The 17,777-nt window shown below is 44.3% G+C and overlaps 1 protein-coding gene and 1 long non-coding RNA gene across 4 annotated transcripts in view; both read left to right on the forward strand.

The window, feature by feature from the left end:
• LOC120978711 overlaps positions 1-4,211 on the forward strand; it is a 22,890-nt gene extending 18,679 nt beyond the window's left edge. Inside the window, exon 3 of the long non-coding RNA XR_005774170.1 lies at positions 4,071-4,211. This is a non-coding gene — a long non-coding RNA (uncharacterized LOC120978711). The remainder of the gene's footprint in view (positions 1-4,070) is intronic.
• The window catches only part of VGLL4 (vestigial like family member 4), a 117,113-nt gene that overhangs the window by 56,162 nt on the left and 43,174 nt on the right, over positions 1-17,777 (forward strand). The window lies entirely within an intron of this gene.

Below are 17,777 nucleotides of genomic sequence, written 5' to 3' on the forward strand. Positions count from 1 at the left end.
TCATACGATGTAATGGAGGAACTGAGGGGGGTCATTTATGAACAGATATATGCCACTTTTGTGGCGTGTATCTGGCGCAGATTCCGTTGCATGCGATGTTGCGCCAGAATCTGCGACAACTTCCCTTCTAATGCCAGGTCTAAAAAAGGAGTCGCGGCATGGAACGGGGCCGGCCGGTAGGCCCGTCTCATTCATCATTCTCTACGCCTGGTTTAGGCATAGAACATTTTCTTAATGTAAATCGGCAAGGAAGCTGTCTTACATTTAGAATCGGAGGTGGATACGCCGAAGTTATGGAGAGGCCAGCGCCCCTACATAAGTTCAGCGATCCAGTGCAGGTGCTTATTAGACGCCGGTCTTAATAAATGTGCTCCTAAATGCCTGCCGGAGACGTGACTGAAGCATTATTCTAGTAAATATAGCCTTAATGCTACATAAAATATATTTTACACGGCGGCATATATCTTAGTGCATGCAGATGGTAATACGGAATTACTGTACGCAGAAACGTGATTGCTATTGTGCCCTGGATGCAAGGTACAACCAGGACTCGGAGCAGAGGGAAGGGGTTATGGAGCTGCTCAATACATGAGGGACCTCCCAGAACTTCCATGCTGACCTCCCTAGCACTGACGGGGTCACATAGCATTGTATTGATTTATGATGCTATTACAGTTCTGGAATGTATTGTATAGTATAACACTGACCTATTGCTGTCGGTGTTATCCAATTCATTCCAGAACTGTAAGGAATACATAGGATCATAATTCAGTATAATGCTATGCAACCCCATCAGTGCTAGGGAGGTCCGTACGGGAGCTGCTGCAAGACACAAATTGCGAGTTCAATGCGTTGAACTCGCTCGTGTGAAAGTGGCCTATTTCTTGTCCACCTCACTGAGGGGGTCGCACACGCTCAGTTTAAATCTTCAGCTACCGCTAGCCATTTCTTCTGTTGGGACATTTACAGGGAAAGAGCTGCAGTAGAAAGGACCACTCACCCCTGAAAAAGGATAGGCCTCTTGATCTGCCAGCCTGAAGAAAATCTAGCAGAACAATTGGAGCAATGAATGGGGAGATCTCTGGATTTATGTCCGTTAAAGGGCAGGTTCTAGCGTTATTAGAAAGAGTTTGTCATGTCCTATATGATGTCTGATATTCATTATTTACATCAGGCATGGCAAACCCCTGTGAATTTTAGGAATGTCCCTCACATGGTCCTTAGAAGCTCCTTCTGCCCACCTCCCATCGGTGGCTTTGCAGTCTTCTGGTCTGGGGCGCGTCATCAGTATCCTAATTTGCATGGGTGGTCTTTAGTTGCTCCCAAAATTCATCCCCAAACATTGACGCTTGCTCTGCGTCCAGCGATTATGGTAACTCTGGAAAGCGCGACTGCACAGCAGCGCCATGGACGTGACGGGAGTGTAAGGACCTTCTGATGGTCTGGCATTCTGATACAGCGAATGTGACTTAACAAATTCACAGGTGTAGACAAATTAAAACCACCGACTAAAGCCTCATGCACATGACCATAGCAGGTCCGTGCCCGCAAACAGCGAGTCCGCAATGTATGGGCATCTGCCATGTGCATCATGGATGCAGACCCATTCACTCGAATGGGTCCGCAATCCGGAAGGGGAGTGGGATTGTTGGGTAGATGCGCGGTCTACTAACTAAAGACCGTTTTGCACCACAATTCTGGTGCAAAATTATATCTCTAAGTAAGCCAACTAATAGTTGGTATCTATTTAATATATATCTATCTAATATCTATCATCTATCTATCTAATATCTATCTAATATCTATCTATCTATCTAATATCTATCTAATATCTATCTATCTAATATCTATCATCTATCTATCTAATATCTATCTATCCTAAGTTTGTGCCATCTACAGGCTTAGTAAATCTGCCCCACTGTGTTATTTTATTGTATATGGGAAGTATACCTGTGTAATGTCTAATTACATCATTGGGCGGTTACTGGGGCCATAATAATAATGATGTCTGGGAAATGTAGTAATAATTAACTGTGAACATGATTTACATAATATTTATCCAGTTCTTATGGACTTTGAGTCATGCATTTGGGGGATGGCTTCCTCTCCCAGATCACTTCCTGAGTGATAAACGCTCCACCGTCTGTCTGAATATAAATATTTGCCTTCAATTTCTCCCAGTTTATTGCAGGTTACTAGACAGACGCTTGAGGTATTTCAGGAATGCATGCAGTACTAATAGCATACACTAGGTGGGGCTGTAGACACATGGCAGCACTTTCTGCTGTGTAAGCTGCTGACTTCACCTCACTTTTATAAGGTATTTTGTTTTTAGTCTCGTCATAAATCGTAATTCCTCATTGCGGTGTTTATTATGTTAGCTGGAAAATTCTTGCTGGATTTCAAATTCTGCAGTGGGACATGTGGTATTGAGTGTATGTGTCCGACACTTACCTGACAATTGCTGTATCTTCCCCCAGTAGAGGCTGCCAAGTGTAAGGGTGTATGGAGACAGTACGGATAAAACAGGTGCCGTTTTTGATGCGGGTACTACTTATACCTATGAAAAAACACTTTTCACTTGTAAAAAAAAAATAAAAACACAACCAACAACACACTTTTTATCCTATGTGCTTCTAACCACACCATCTGAATACACTCTAAATAGAGTCTAAGGGTCCATTCACACGTCCGTTGTTTCTTTCCTGATCTGTTCCGTTTTTTTTGCGGAACAGATCTGGACCCATTCATTTTCAATGGGTCCTGAAAAAAAATCAGACATTGAGCTGTCCGTTTTTTTTTCAGGACCCATTGAAAATGAATGGGTCCAGATCTGTTCCGCAAAAAACGGAACAGATCAGGAAAGAAACAACGGACGTGTGAATGGAGCCTTAAAGAGGCCCTGTCACCGCAAAATGCAGTCCAATCTGCAGGCCGCATGTTATAGAGCAGGGGTTGCTGAGCAGATTGACTATATAGTTTTGAAAGAAAAGATTAAGAAAAACGTGTACCAGATTTTTCATCCTATAAGATGCACCTAGGTTTTAGAGCAGGAAAAAATATTGAGACAAAAATATTTTTCATTAGACCTCCGATCAGTAGTAGGAAGTTGTGCCGCACAGATTATTCTTTTTCAATTTTGGATAATTTATTGATGCATTAGGCTCCTTTCACACGAGCGAGCTCTCCACGTGGGTGCAATGCGTGACGTGAACACATAGCACTCGCACTGAGTCCTGACCCATTCATTTCAATGGGGCTGTGTACATGAGCGTACGCATTGCATCCGGAAGCAAGTGCGGATGCAATGAGTTTTTCACCGATGGTTGCTAAAGGATGTTGTTTGTAAACCTTCAGGTTTTTTTTTTCACGTGCCTGAAAAACGCATTAAAACGCATTGCACCCGCGCAAAAAAAACTGAACGCAATCGCAGACAAAACTGACTGAACTTGCTTGCAAAATGGTGCGAGTTTCACTGAACGCATCCGGAGCCAATCCGTCACGCTCCTGTGAAAGGGGCCTTAAAGTACAAAGTTCATGATCCAGTTACAAACTTGGAAATGATCAATACTGGATAACCACTCTTGGTATTGACGTTGATCGGACGTTTCGGTCCTTACAGGACTTCTTCCGCGGTCTAATTTTCTGTGATAGAATAGCATAGGATCCACAATTTAGTAATGAAGTAACCAGATATGCATGTTCAGTTACAAACTTAAAAATAAATAAATCCACTTACCTCTCCTGCTCAGGACGTCGCCATTCATTCATTATACCGTAGTTTTCCAGTTTGTCCGTGAAAAATGTTGCCTGTCCATGATTTTGGGATAAGTTGTCCAGAAAAAAAATAAAAATTCTGGTTGGCAACCCTGCTAAAGAGCGCTTCCATTGCCCATTAGTATTTGTCCTATAAGACGCACTGACATTTCCCCCCCACTTTGGAGAAAAAAAGTGCGTCTTATAGGGTGATACATATGGTAATTTAAACATTTTAAATCTCTGCTTTTTTTGAGCTCAGCTGTACACGGGGGCCATTTATGTGTATACATAGTCTTATCAATGTTTTATAGAGATCTATCATACATAACATAGTACAGAAGGCCGAAAAAAAACATTTGTCCATCCAGTTCAGCCTGTTATCCTGCAAGTTGATCCAGAGGAAGGCAAAAGAAAACCTGTGAGGTAGAAGCCAATTTTTCCCACTTAAGGGGGAAAACATTCCTTCCCGAATCCAATCAGAATAACTCCCTGGATCAACGACCCCTCTCTAGTAGCTATAGCCTGTAATATTATTACACTCCAGAAATACATCTCACTGCTCTTACCGTAAAGAATCCTCTTCTATGTTTGTGTACAAACCTCCTTTCCTCCAGACGCAGAGGATGTCCCCTCGTCACAGTCACAGTCCTGGGGATAAATAGATGATGGGATAGATCTCTGTACTGACTCCTGATATATTTATACATAGTAATTAGATCTCCCCTCAGTCGTCTTTTTTCTAAAGTGAATAACCCTAATGTTAATAATCTTTCAGGGTACTGTAGTCCACCCATTCCAGTTATTACTTTAGTTGCCCTCCTCTGAACCCTCTCCAGATCTGCTTTGTCTGCCTCGTTCACAGGAGCCCAGAACTGTACACAGTACTCCATGTGTGGTCTGACTAGTGATTTGTAAAGTGGTAGGACTATGTTCTCATCACGGGCATCTATGCCCCTTTTGATGCAACCCATTATCTTATTGGCCTTGGCAGCAGCTGCCTGACACTGGTTTTTACAGCTTAGTTTGCTGTTCACTAAAATTCCTAGGTCCTTTTCCATGTCAGGGTTACCCAGTGTTTTACCATTTAGTATGTACGGGTGACTTGCATTATTCCTTCTCATGTGCATAACCTTAGATTTGTCAGTGTTAAACCTCCTCTGCCACTTATCTGCCCAAACCTCCAAGCTATCCAGATCCCTCTGTAGTAGTATACTGTCCTCTACCGTGTTAATTTACACAGTTTAGTGTCATCTGCTAAAATTATATTTTACTGTGCAAGCCTTCTACAAGATCATTAATAAATGTATTGAAGAGAATAGGGCCCAATACTGACCCTAGAAGTACCCCACTAGTGACAGTGACCCAATCTGAGTGTGTACCCTTAATAACCACCCTCTGTTTTCTATCACTCAGCCAGTTACTTACCCACATACAGACGTTTTCTCCCAGTCCAAGCATTCTCATTTTATATACTAACCTTTCATGTGGTACAGTGTCAAATGCTTTGGAGAAGTCCAGATATACAACATCCATCGATTCGCTGTTGTCAAGTCTAGAACTTACTTCCTCATAGAAACTGATTTAAATTAGTTTGACATGGCCGATCCCTCATGAAACCATGCTGATATGGCGTCATTTGTTTATTTTCATTGAGGTACTCCAAGATGGCATCTCTTAGAAAACCTTCAGTTTACTCACGACAGATGTTAAACTTACCGGCCTATAGTTTCCGGGCTCTGTTTTTAGACCCTTTTTGAATACTGGCACTACATTTGCTATGCACCAATCCTGTGGAACACTCCCTGTCAGTATAGAGTACTTAAATATCAGAAATAAGGGTCTGGCTATGACATTACTTAATTCTCTTAGGATACGGGGGTGTATGCCATCTGGTCCTGGCGATTTGTCTATTTTAATCTTTTTAAGACACCGTTGTACTTCTTCCTGGGTCAGACAGGACACTTTTAATGGGGAATTAACTTTTACATTCTGCATTTCATCTGACAGTTTATTTTCTTCAGTGAATACAGTGAAGAAAAAAATATTTAATAGCTTGGCTTTCTCCTCATCGCTCTCTGCAATTCCCCCCTCATTACTCTGTAGAGGGCCGACACCTTCAGATTTATTCTTTTTACCATTTACCGGTATATAATTGAAAAACATTTTAGGTTAGTTTTGCTCTTTGGCAATTAATCTCTCGGTCTCTAGTTTGGCTGCTTTCATTTGTTTTTTACATATTCTATTTTTTTCCTTTTATAGTTTTTCAGTGCTTCCTCACTACCCTCCATTTAAATGCTTTCTTTTTGTCATTTATTGCTTTCTTTACAGTTCTATTTATCCAAATTTTTTTCTTGTTCCTTAACCTTTTATTCCTATAAGGTATGTACCTCTCACAATTACCGTATTTTTCGCCCTATAAGACGCACCGGCCCATAAGACGCAGGAAAATAAGAAAAAAAACATTTTGAACCAAAAGGTGTGCTTTTGGTGGGTTTTGAACTAATTGTGGTCTGTGGATGGCGCACTGTTATGGGGGATCTGTGGGTGGCGCACTGTTATGGGGGATCTGTGGGTGACACTTATGGGGGATCTGTGGGTGGCTTTTATTGGGGTCTCTGGATGGCACTGTTATGGGGATCTGTGTATGACAGTTATGGGGGGGATCTGTGGATGACACATAGCATCTTATGCTATGTGTCATCCACAGATCCCCTCCATAACAGTGTCCCTGTAGTGAATGACCCTCAATACAGGGAGTGGGGGTCGCATCTGCTTTTATAATGACAGCGGGGCCCATGCAGTGACTGTATTCTACTACACGGGCCTCGCTCACTGTATATTATCGTATCTGTAATGGTTAATTGTTATGTATATAATCGGGTAATCAGCGCCTGTATACTTACAACTAAACTACAAGCGCTCGGTAGCAGAGAGGAGGGAGGAGGCAGGCCGGGAGGACTGGCGCTGGCAGCGTGAGTCACTACGTCATGTGACCACGCCGCCTGCTTCATTCATAAAGTGGGCGGCGCAGGCGCGTGACGTAGTGACTCACGCTGCCAGCGCCCGTCCTCCCGGCCTGCCTCTTCCCTCCTCTCTGCTACCGAGCGCTTGTAGTTGTAAGTATACAGGCGCTGATTACCCGATTATAAACATTTAACAATTAACCATTACAGATACGATAATATGCAGTGAGCCCGTGGGCCCGTGTAGTAGAATACAGTCACTGCGCGGGCCCCGCTGTCATTATAAAAGCAGATGCCGGCCCCCAGCCCCTCCTCCCTCACAGCTTGAAAATTTGGCAAAATCCGCAGCATTCGCCCCATTATTATGTTGGGGTGGGGGGGCGCACTGCGCCACCAATGAAGATAACTGACCTGTTAATACAAATACAGGAGGCGGGTGCAGGAATCAAATAGCCGGCACCTGACATCTATGACAGGGAGCTGCGATCCGCTGCAGTTAACCCCTCAGGTACCGCACCTGAAGGGTTAACTCAACTGTCGCTGATCGCAGCTCCCTGTCATAGAGGTCGGGTGCCGGCTATTTGATTCCGGCACCCGCCTCCTGTATTTGTATTAACAGGTCAGTTATCTTCATTGGTGGTGCAGTGGCCACAGCCCCTCCCCTCCTTCTCCGGTCTCTCTTCCTATTGGCGGCAGCAGCACAGGGGGGAGGGAGAGACTCCTCCACTGTGCTGCTGTGAAGAACATCGGCGGCGGGGCAGAGAACTATCATCTCCGGTGCCCCGCCGCTGTATTCAACTGCAGAGCTATGGCGACGAGACTAAAAAGTCTTGTCGCCATTTGTAAATTCTAAGTTGCCATCTGGAGCCCTGCTTATGTATGTTTTGTACCCTACACCTTTCCTTCTGAGCTGTTCTAGTTCCTCCTTCCATTCCTCCCCCAGTCCCATTACCTTTCCCCGGTCTCTATCTGCACTATCTTCCCATCCTATAACATAATTACCCTCCCCCCCAGTCCCTAGTTTAAAGAGGACCTTTCACTAGATTAAAAAATCTAAACTAACTATACAGACATGTAGAGCGGCACCCAGGGATCCCCCTGCACTTACTGTTATCCCCGGGCGCCGCTCCGTTCGCCCGGTATAGCCTCCGGTATCTTCACATGTTAGGCTCCACCCAGGGGAACCTGCCGGCGTCTCCTTCTCCCATGCTGTAGCGCTGGCGAATCGCAGCGCTCAGCTCATAGCCTGAGTTTTTTTTTTTTCTATGAGCTGAGCGCTGCGCTTGGCCAGCGCTACAGCATGGGAGAAGGAGACGCCGGCAGGCTCAACTGGGTGGAGCCTAACATGTGAAGATACCGGAGGCTATACCGGGCGAACGGAGCGGCGCCCAGGTATAATAGTAAGTGCAGGGAGATCCCTGGGCGCCGCTCTACATGTCTGTATACTTAGTTTAGATTTTTTAATCTAGTGAAAGGTCCTCTTTAAACACTCCTCCAACCTTCTAGCCTTCTTTTCTCCCAACACAGCTGCCCCTTCCCCATTGAGGTGTAGCCCATCCCTACGATAGTGCCTGTAGCCAACAGAGAAGTCGGCCCAGTTCTCCGGGAACCCAAACCCCTCCTTCCTACACCAGTTCTTGAGCCACTTGTTAACCTCCCTAAACCCCCTGCTGCCTTTCTTGTGTGGCTTGTGGTATCGGTAGTATTTCAGAAAATACTACCTTTTGAGGTCCTTGCCCTAAGCTTTTGACCTAAATCCCTAAAATCATTTTTAAGGACGCTCCACCTACCTCTAACTTTTTCATTGGTTCCGATATGGACCATGACCGCTGGATCTTCTCCAGCCCAGTAATCTGTCAACCCGATCCGCGATGTGTCGAACTCAGGCGCCAGGAAGACAACACAAAGTTCGGCGATCCAGGTCTTTGTGACAGATTGCCCTATCTGTACCCCTAATAATTAAGTCTCCCACTACCAGCACCTGTCTGGCCTGTCCTGCTCTCCTGCTTACTGGAGCTGACTTTCCCCTGACTGGCAGAGGATGTGTCTGGCTGCAGCAGTGCTCTCCCTGAACTGACATCCCCCTCATCTGCCAACCTTGTAAACATGTTGGGGTGTGTCAGATCAGGGCTAGCCTCCCTGGCACTCTTCCCTCTACCCCGCTTTTTAACTATTACCCAGCTAGCTACCTCACTTTCCTGAGCCTCCTTGCTACCAGCCTCCCCCACATCTACCCCATAGAGTGCTTGCTCAGTGAGCAGCAAACTCTTTTCCAAATTGTGAAAGCTTCAGTGTTGAAATTCACCCGTTTAGATACTCTGTGCGATTCAAACGGGCAATTTGCTCACATTTTGAACAAAGATATGCACCCTCAAACGGCTTTTCCAGGACTGCATACATTAGACAAGATGTGCACTGGACTGCAATGTCAATAATGGAACACATACTAAATGGGGATTAAGCAAGAAAAGAGAAAAAATACAGTATGGTGCAGTGATAAGAATCTAACTTAATGTAGTCCCCTCCTAAAGTCCCTGAATCTCAAATCACGTAATCTAAAGTCACACACTTAACCACCTCCAGACCGCCGAACGCAGCGACGCGAGAAACGCGAGATTTCATGTGAACGCGCGCACACAGGCGCGCGCGTTCACAGGAACGGAAGGTAAGCGAGTGGATCTCCAGCCTGCCAGCGGCGATCGTTCGCTGGCAGGCTGGAGATGTGATTTTTTTTAACCCCTAACAGGTATATTAGACGCTGTTTTGATAACCGCGTCTAATATACCTGCTACCTGGTCCTCTGGTGGTCCCCTTTGTTTGGATCGACCACCAGAGGACACAGGTAGCTCAGTAATATGTTGCACCAAGCACCACTACACTACACCCCCCCTGTCACTTATTAACCCCTTATTCACCCTTGATCACCCCTGATCACCCCATATAGACTCCCTGATCACCCCCCTGTCATTGATCACCCCCCTGTAAGGCTGCATTCAGATGTCCGTATGATTTTTACGGATCCACGGATACATGGATCGGATCCGCAAAACACATACGGACATCTGAATGGAGCCTTATACGGGGGTGATCAATGACAGGGGGGTGATCACCCCATATAGACTCCCTGATCACCCCCCTGTCATTGATCACCCCCCTGTCATTGATCACTCCCCTGTAAGGCTCCATTCAGACATTTTTTTGGCCCAAGTTAGCGGAAATTATTATTTTTTTTCTTACAAAGTCTCATATTCCACTAACTTGTGTCAAAAAATAAAATCTCACATGAACTCACCATACCCCTCATGGAATCCAAATGCGTAAAATTTTTTTGACATTTATATTCCAGACTTCTTCTCACGCTTTAGGGCCCCTAGAATGCCAGGGCAGTATAAATACCCCACATGTGACCCCATTTCGGAAAGAAGACACCCCCAGGTATTCCGTGAGGGGCATATTGAGTCCATGAAAGATTGAAATTTTTGTCCCAAGTTAGCGGAAAGGGAGACTTTGTGAGAAAAAAATAAATAAAATCAATTTCCGCTAACTTGTGCCAAAAAAAAAAAAAAAATTCTATGAACTCGCCATGCCCCTCATTGAATACCTTGGGGTGTCTTCTTTCCAAAATGGGGTCACATGTGGGGTATTTATACTGCCCTGGCATTCTAGGGGCCCTAAAGCGTAAGAAGAAGTCTGGGATCCAAATGTCTAAAAATGCCCTCATAAAAGGAATGTGGGCCCCTTTGCGCATCTAGGCTGCAAAAAAGTGTCACACATCTGGTATCGCCGTACTCAGGAGAAGTTGGGCAATGTGTTTTGGGGTGTCATTTTACATATACCCATGCTGGGTGAGATAAATATCTTGGTCAAATGCCAACTTTGTATAAAAAAAATGGGAAAAGTTGTCTTTTGCCGAGATATTTCTCTCACCCAGCATGAGTATATGTAAAAAGACACCCCAAAACACATTGCCCAACTTCTCCTGAATACGGCGATACCACATGTGTGACACTTTTTTGCAGCCTAGGTGGGCAAAGGGGCCCACATTCCAAAGAGCACCTTTAGGATTTCACAGGTCATTTATCTACTTACCAAACATTAGGGCCCCTGGAAAATGCCAGGGCAGTATAACTACCCCACAAGTGACCCTATTTTGGAAAGAAGACACCCCAAGGTATTCCGTGAGGGGCATGGCGAGTTCCTAGAATTTTTTTTTTTTTTTTTTTGTCACGTTAGTGGAAAGTTAGTGGAAAATGATGATTTTTTTTTTTTTTTTTCCTTTTCAAAGTCTCATATTCCACTAACTTGTGACAAAAAATAAAAACTTCCATGAACTCACTATGCCCATCAGCGAATACCTTGGGGTGTCTTCTTTCCAAAATGGGGTCACTTGTGGGGTAGTTATACTGCCCTGGCATTCTAGGGGCCCAAATGTGTGGTAAGGAGTTTGAAATCAAATTCTGTAAAAAATGCCCTGTGAAATCCGAAAGGTGCTCTTTGGAATATGGGCCCCTTTGCCCACCTAGGCTGCAAAAAAGTGTCACACATGTGGTATCTCCGTACTCGGGAGAAGTTGGGGAATGTGTTTTGGGGTGTCATTTTACATATACCCATGCTGGGTGAGAGAAATATCTTGGTCAAATGCCAACTTTGTATAAAAAAATGGGAAAAGTTGGCATTTGACCAAGATATTTCTCTCACCCAGCATGGGTATATGTAAAATGACACCCCAAAACACATTCCCCAACTTCTCCTGAATACGGAGATACCACATGTGTGACACTTTTTTGCAGCCTAGGTGGGCAAAGGGGCCCATATTCCAAAGAGCACCTTTCGGATTTCACAGGGCATTTTTTACAGAATTTGATTTCAAACTCCTTACCACACATTTGGGCCCCTAGAATGCCAGGGCAGTATAACTACCCCACAAGTGACCCCATTTTGGAAAGAAGACACCCAAAGGTATTCGCTGATGGGCATAGTGAGTTCATAGGACTTTTTATTTTTTGTCACAAGTTAGTGGAATATGAGACTTTGTAAGAAAAATAATAAATAAAAAAAAAATCATCATTTTCCGCTAACTTGTGACAAAAAATAAAAAGTTCTATGAACTCACTATGCCCATCAGCGAATACCTTAGGGTGTGTACTTTCCGAAATGGGGTCATTTGTGGGGTGTTTGTAATGTCTGGCCATTGTAGAACCTCAGGAAACATGACAGGTGCTCAGAATGTCAGAGCTGCTTCAAAAAGCGGAAATTCACATTTTTGTACCATAGTTTGTAAACGCTATAACTTTTACCCAAACCATTTTTTTTTTACCCAAACATTTTTTTTTTTATCAAAGACATGTAGAACAATAAATTTAGAGCAAAATTTATATATGGATGTCGTTTTTTTTGCAAAATTTTACAACTGAAAGTGAAAAATGTCATTTTTTTGCAAAAAAAATCGTTACATTTCGATTTAATAACAAAAAAAGTAAAAATGTCAGCAGCAATGAAATACCACCAAATGAAAGCTCTATTAGTGAGAAGAAAAGGAGGTAAAATTCATTTGGGTGGTAAGTTGCATGACCGAGCAATAAACGGTCAAAGTAGGGTAGGTCAGAAGTGTAAAAAGTGGCCTGGTCTTTAAGGGTGTTTAAGCCATAGGGGCTGAGGTGGTTAATACAAACACACACTTGAACTCAAACACACGAATGCTCACAAACTCGCGTTATTTGCTTGCTTGTATAAATGCAGCTCTCAAACCAGCCTGCTTTTTTTCCCTCTGGATTCAAAGGCAATCACCGATAGACGGCCCCCGTGTACATCTGTAGTCAGAAACAGAAATTTTAATGAATAAAGGTTGGCCTAATCTTTTCCCACAAAACTATAATCAATCTGCTCAGCTCCTCCTGCTCTATTACATGCTGCTTGCAGATTGCATTGCATTTAGGGTGACAGCAGGTCCTCTTTAATGTCACATCATTTGGGCCTTAAAGGTGATTAAGTTTAGATGAATAGTGTGTATAGGTTTTAACATACAATAGCACACACTGCATTTTTTAGTATGTGACAGCGATATGTCTACTATGTTACCCGTTACTTTATTTTTTATAACAGACGTACGTAGGCAGATGGGTCCAAACATGTTGTAGGTTTTGCCAGTCCTGTCCAGAGGGTCAGAGGACCAGCCCACAGCCTCACTATCTTAGTCCCCTGGTGCCCCTTTGATGGTTCAGTTTACGTATTCATAAAAAAAAAAAGTACCGTATATACAGTATTTTTTTTTTTAATGAATACGTAAACTAAACCATCAAAGAAGTAAGAACCATATACATAAAAAGTCATTCAGATGGATGGTAAATGACATGGTGACCATTCATGTGCACGGATCACTGCAGTTACTTCTGTGAGGTATGGAAGCAGCGTAGCACAATGAGCTTTGCTGTTTCCGTATTCCTGGCCAAAAGAAGGAAACCTCCGTTCTCGAGATAGGACACTCGTCTATAAGACATTCATAGCATATCCTATGGCTGTGCCATAAATGTCTAAGATGGGAATACCTCTTTGTGCTGCTGCGGGCACAAATGATTGGGTATGTTGAAATCCATCATGTCTGATCCCTCGTTCCTGTGACTTGTGCAATCAGGGGAGATTTAGGCCTCTTTTACATGAACAATACAGATTGTGTCAGGGTGGGTTCAGTGAAAATTGCACAATTACGCAAGCAAGTTAAGTCAGTTTTGTCTGCAATTGTGTTCAATATATCATTTTTTTTCTGCGCAGGTGCAATCAGTTTTGATGCATTTACACGTGCGTGAAAAAAACCCATAAGATTTACAAACATCTCCTAGCAACCATCAGTGAAAAACTGAAAATCAGTTTTTCACTTAAGCCCCATTCACTTCTATGGGGCCAGGGCTGCGTGAAAAAAGCAGAATATAGAACATGCTGCGATTCTCGCGCAACGCAGAAATGACTTGTGAAAAAAAATGCTCATGTGCTCAGACCCCTTGAAATGCGTTTACTTCACACATCGCACCTGTGCGGAAAACTCGCTCGTGTGAAAGGGGCCTTAATCCTGCTGAAATTGTTGGTTTATATTTATATATGTGTAAATAGTTGACTTGACTTGAGAAAGGTTCTGTGAGAGAACCGAAACGTTGTCTTTTCTGACATGTGTGAATAAATTGCACATTTTTTTTACTTCAAGGAGTGCTGCGGATTTTCTGTGTTGTTTATCCTGTCCTGCATCGGGGGACTGCCGCGGGCACCTACACAGCTACAGCTGCATATTAAGGAGTGCTGCCTGACTTTTCTATGGAGATATATATATATATATATATATATATATATATATATATATATATATATATATATATATATATATACACTGCTCAAAAAAATAAAGGGAACACAAAAATAACACATCCTAGATCTGAATTAATTAAATATTCTTCTGAAATACTTTGTTCTTTACATAGTTGAATGTGCTGACAACAAAATCACACAAAAAAAAAATAATGGAAATCAAATTTTTTAACCCATGGAGGTCTGGATTTGGAGTCACCCTCAAAATTAAAGTGGAAAAACACACTACAGGCTGATCCAACTTTGATGTAATGTCCTTAAAACAAGTCAAAATGAGGCTCAGTAGTGTGTGTGGCCTCCACGTGCCTGTATGACCTCCCTACAACACCTGTGCATGCTCCTGATGAGGTGGCGGACGGTCATCTGAGGGATCTCCTCCCAGACCTGGACTAAAGCATCTGCCAACTCCTGCACAGTCTGTGGTGCAACGTGACGTTGGTGGATAGAGAGATACATGATGTCCCAGATGTGCTCAATTGGATTCAGGTCTGGGGAACGGGCGGGCCAGTCCATAGCATCAATGCCTTCGTCTTGCAGGAACTGCTGACACACTCCAGCCACATGAGGTCTAGCACTGTCTTGCATTAGGAGGAACCCAGGGCCAACCGCACCAGCATATGGTCTCACAAGGGGTCTGAGGATCTCATCTCGGTACCTAATGGCAGTCAGGCTACCTCTGGCGAGCACATGGAGGGCTGTGCGGCCCTCCAAAGAAATGCCACCCCACACCATTACTGACCCAATGCCAAACCGGTCATGCTGGAGGATGTTGCAGGCAGCAGAACGTTCTCCACGGCGTCTCCAGACTCTGTCATGTCTGTCACATGTGCTCAGTGTGAACCTGCTTTCATCTGTGAAGAGTACAGGGCGCCAGTGGCGAATTTGCCAATCTTGGTGTTCTCTAGGAAATGCCAAACGTCCTGCACGGTGTTGGGCTGTAAGCACAACCCCCACCTGTGGACGTCGGGCCCTCATATCACCCTCATGGAGTCTGTTTCTGACCGTTTGAGCAGACACATGCACATTTGTGGGCTGCTGGAGGTCATTTTGCAGGGCTCTGGCAGTGCTCCTCCTGTTCCTCCTTGCACAAAGGCGGAGGTAGCGGTCCTGCTGCTGGGTTGTTGCCCTCCTACGGCCTCCTCCACGTCTCCTGATGTACTGGCCTGTCTCCTGGTAGCGCCTCCATGCTCTGGACACTACGCTGACAGACACAGCAAACCTTCTTGCCACAGCTCGCATTGATGAGCCACTTGTGTGGGTTGTAGACTCCGTCTCATGCTACCACTAGAGTGAAAGCACCGCCAGCATTCAAAAGTGACCAAAACATCAGCCAGGAAGCATAGGAACTGAGAAGTGGTCTGTGATCACCACCTGCAGAACCACTCCTTTATTGGGGGTGTCTTGCTAATTGCCTATAATTTCCACCTGTTGTCTATCCCATTTGCACAACAGCATGTGAAATGGATTGTCACTCAGTGTTGCTTCTTAAGTGGACAGTTTGATTTCACAGAAGTGTGATTGACTTGGAGTTACATTGTGTTGTTTAAGTGTTCCCTTTATTTTTTTGAGCAGTGTGTGTATATATATCAGCTCTAGTTGACACAGTGAATGTGCACTTGGCTGCAGCAGTAATTGGTGTCTGCGGCCTTTATATAGTAAAATATGAATGTTATGATAAGATCATTTTACATACAGTACTGATGGAAAGTAGGACACCCCTCTTGAAACAAAACATTTTGCTAACAAAAATAGTAAGTCTATAAAGACAAAAAAAAAAGCTAAAGAGGAAAATTTGTTGTCCATCAGGTCCCCACTATCTCCAATTCGTGAACCCCTTGGTTTGTAAAATATAAAATTTTGCCCCCTTTTTCAGTTCCCATGAGGAGCTTTTATCGTTTTTATCTGTATGGCTTCCCCGACCCTTCTGTAATACGTTCTATTCACTGACTAATGGGTGAAGTTCCAGGGTAGGCCTCCAGGGGGGGCTCCTTTACCACAAGTGACATGAGTACGTCCTTGATCTATCTGATATATCCATAGACGTTTCTGTATGTTTTTTCTTTAAGACGTCAGAGCGGTTGTGGGATACGTTTCGCTGGAAAGGACAGGACTGTTATAACAGGTGTTCCACATTACCTAACCTGTTATTAGTTCTTTAAATAGCTGACCCCATGTGGCTGGATTAATGGTATTTCCAAATCTTGTAGAAATTAGTCCTTTCGAGAGAATATTAGGAATACGTAGCAAGGCATTCAGGTCTAGGTAGCGCTTTACTTTTCCATCATGTGAAACTGTGGTTGACTAATGAAAAGACAGAGAATGGCGATGGCGTGGTCAAGGACCGCCATCTTCTCTTTTTGACTCCTGCCTTCGTCCTTTAGGATTTATAGGGGGAGATTTATCAAAACTGGTGTAAAGTAGAAGTAGCATAGTTGCCCATAGCAACCAATCAGATTCTACCTTTCATTTTGCAGCACTCCTTTTGGAAAATGAAAGGCTGAATCTGATTGGTTGCTATGAGCAACTAAGACCGTTTTACTTTACACCAGTTTTGATAAAGCTAGATGCCACTAACGCTGGGATTTGTGACATCATTGTGTTTAGATTTGTGATGTCACTATAAGTAGGCTGCATACTACCCAGCTATAGGCCGTCTGCTGTTATATGGTACCCCTGGTCCCATACATTCTCTCTGTAATGTGGGATCATATGGAGCATGCCATAGTTTGTCCAAAGTACCTTATAATATGGGTAGGCAACTAGGCATATACAGTATGGCCCACAGACTTGTAGAAGTACCATATTATAGGTCTGCACTAATGAAGCTCATTGTAGCTGACATGCTAAAACTATAATAGAAAGCAACCTGCACCACTGACGGCTTAAAGGGCTGATTGGAGACAACACCTTTCAGAAGGCGAGCATTGGGCGACTAGTGATCACTCTGGGTCCTGCCCCCGACACACACCTATGTGGGGAGGAACTAAAGGGGCCCCATACTGTGTGGAGAAGCAGTAAGGTCCCCATACTGTGGGGGGAGGAATTAAGGGGGGCCCATACTTTGTGGGGAAGCACTAAGGGGGCCCCATACTGTGTGGGGAAGGAGTAAGTACCCCCATACTATAGGAGGGAAGCACTAAGGGGGCCTCATACTGTGTGGGAAAGCATTAAGACCCCCATACTGTTGGGGGAGGCACTAAGGGGACCCCATACTGTGTGGGGAAGCAGTAAGGCCCCCATAATGTGGGAGGGGAGGAAATAAGGGGCCCCATACTGTGTGGGGAAGCAGTAAGGACCCAATACTGTAGGGGGGAAGCAGTAAGGCCCCCATACCATGTGGGGAGGAACTAAGGGGGGCCTATACTATGTGGGGAAGCATCATACTGTGTGGGGAAGCAGTAAGAACCCCCCATACTATGAGGGAAGCACTAAGGGGGCCTCATACTGTGTGGGAAAGCATTAAGGCCCCCATACTGTTGGGGGGGGGGGGGCACTAAGGCTGCCCCATAATGTGTAGGGAAGCAGTAAGGCCCCCATACTGTGGGGGAGGCACTAAGGGGACCCCATACTGTGTGTGGAAGCAGTAAGGACCCCATTCTGTAGGAGGGAAGCAGTAAGCCCCCCATACCATGTGGGGAAGCATTAAGAGGGCCACATACTATGTGAGGAAGCAGTAAGGACCCCCATACTATAGGAGGGAAG

The sequence above is a fragment of the Bufo bufo genome, chromosome 9 (genome assembly GCF_905171765.1).
Source record: "Bufo bufo chromosome 9, aBufBuf1.1, whole genome shotgun sequence".
NCBI classification, from domain to species: domain Eukaryota; kingdom Metazoa; phylum Chordata; class Amphibia; order Anura; family Bufonidae; genus Bufo; species Bufo bufo.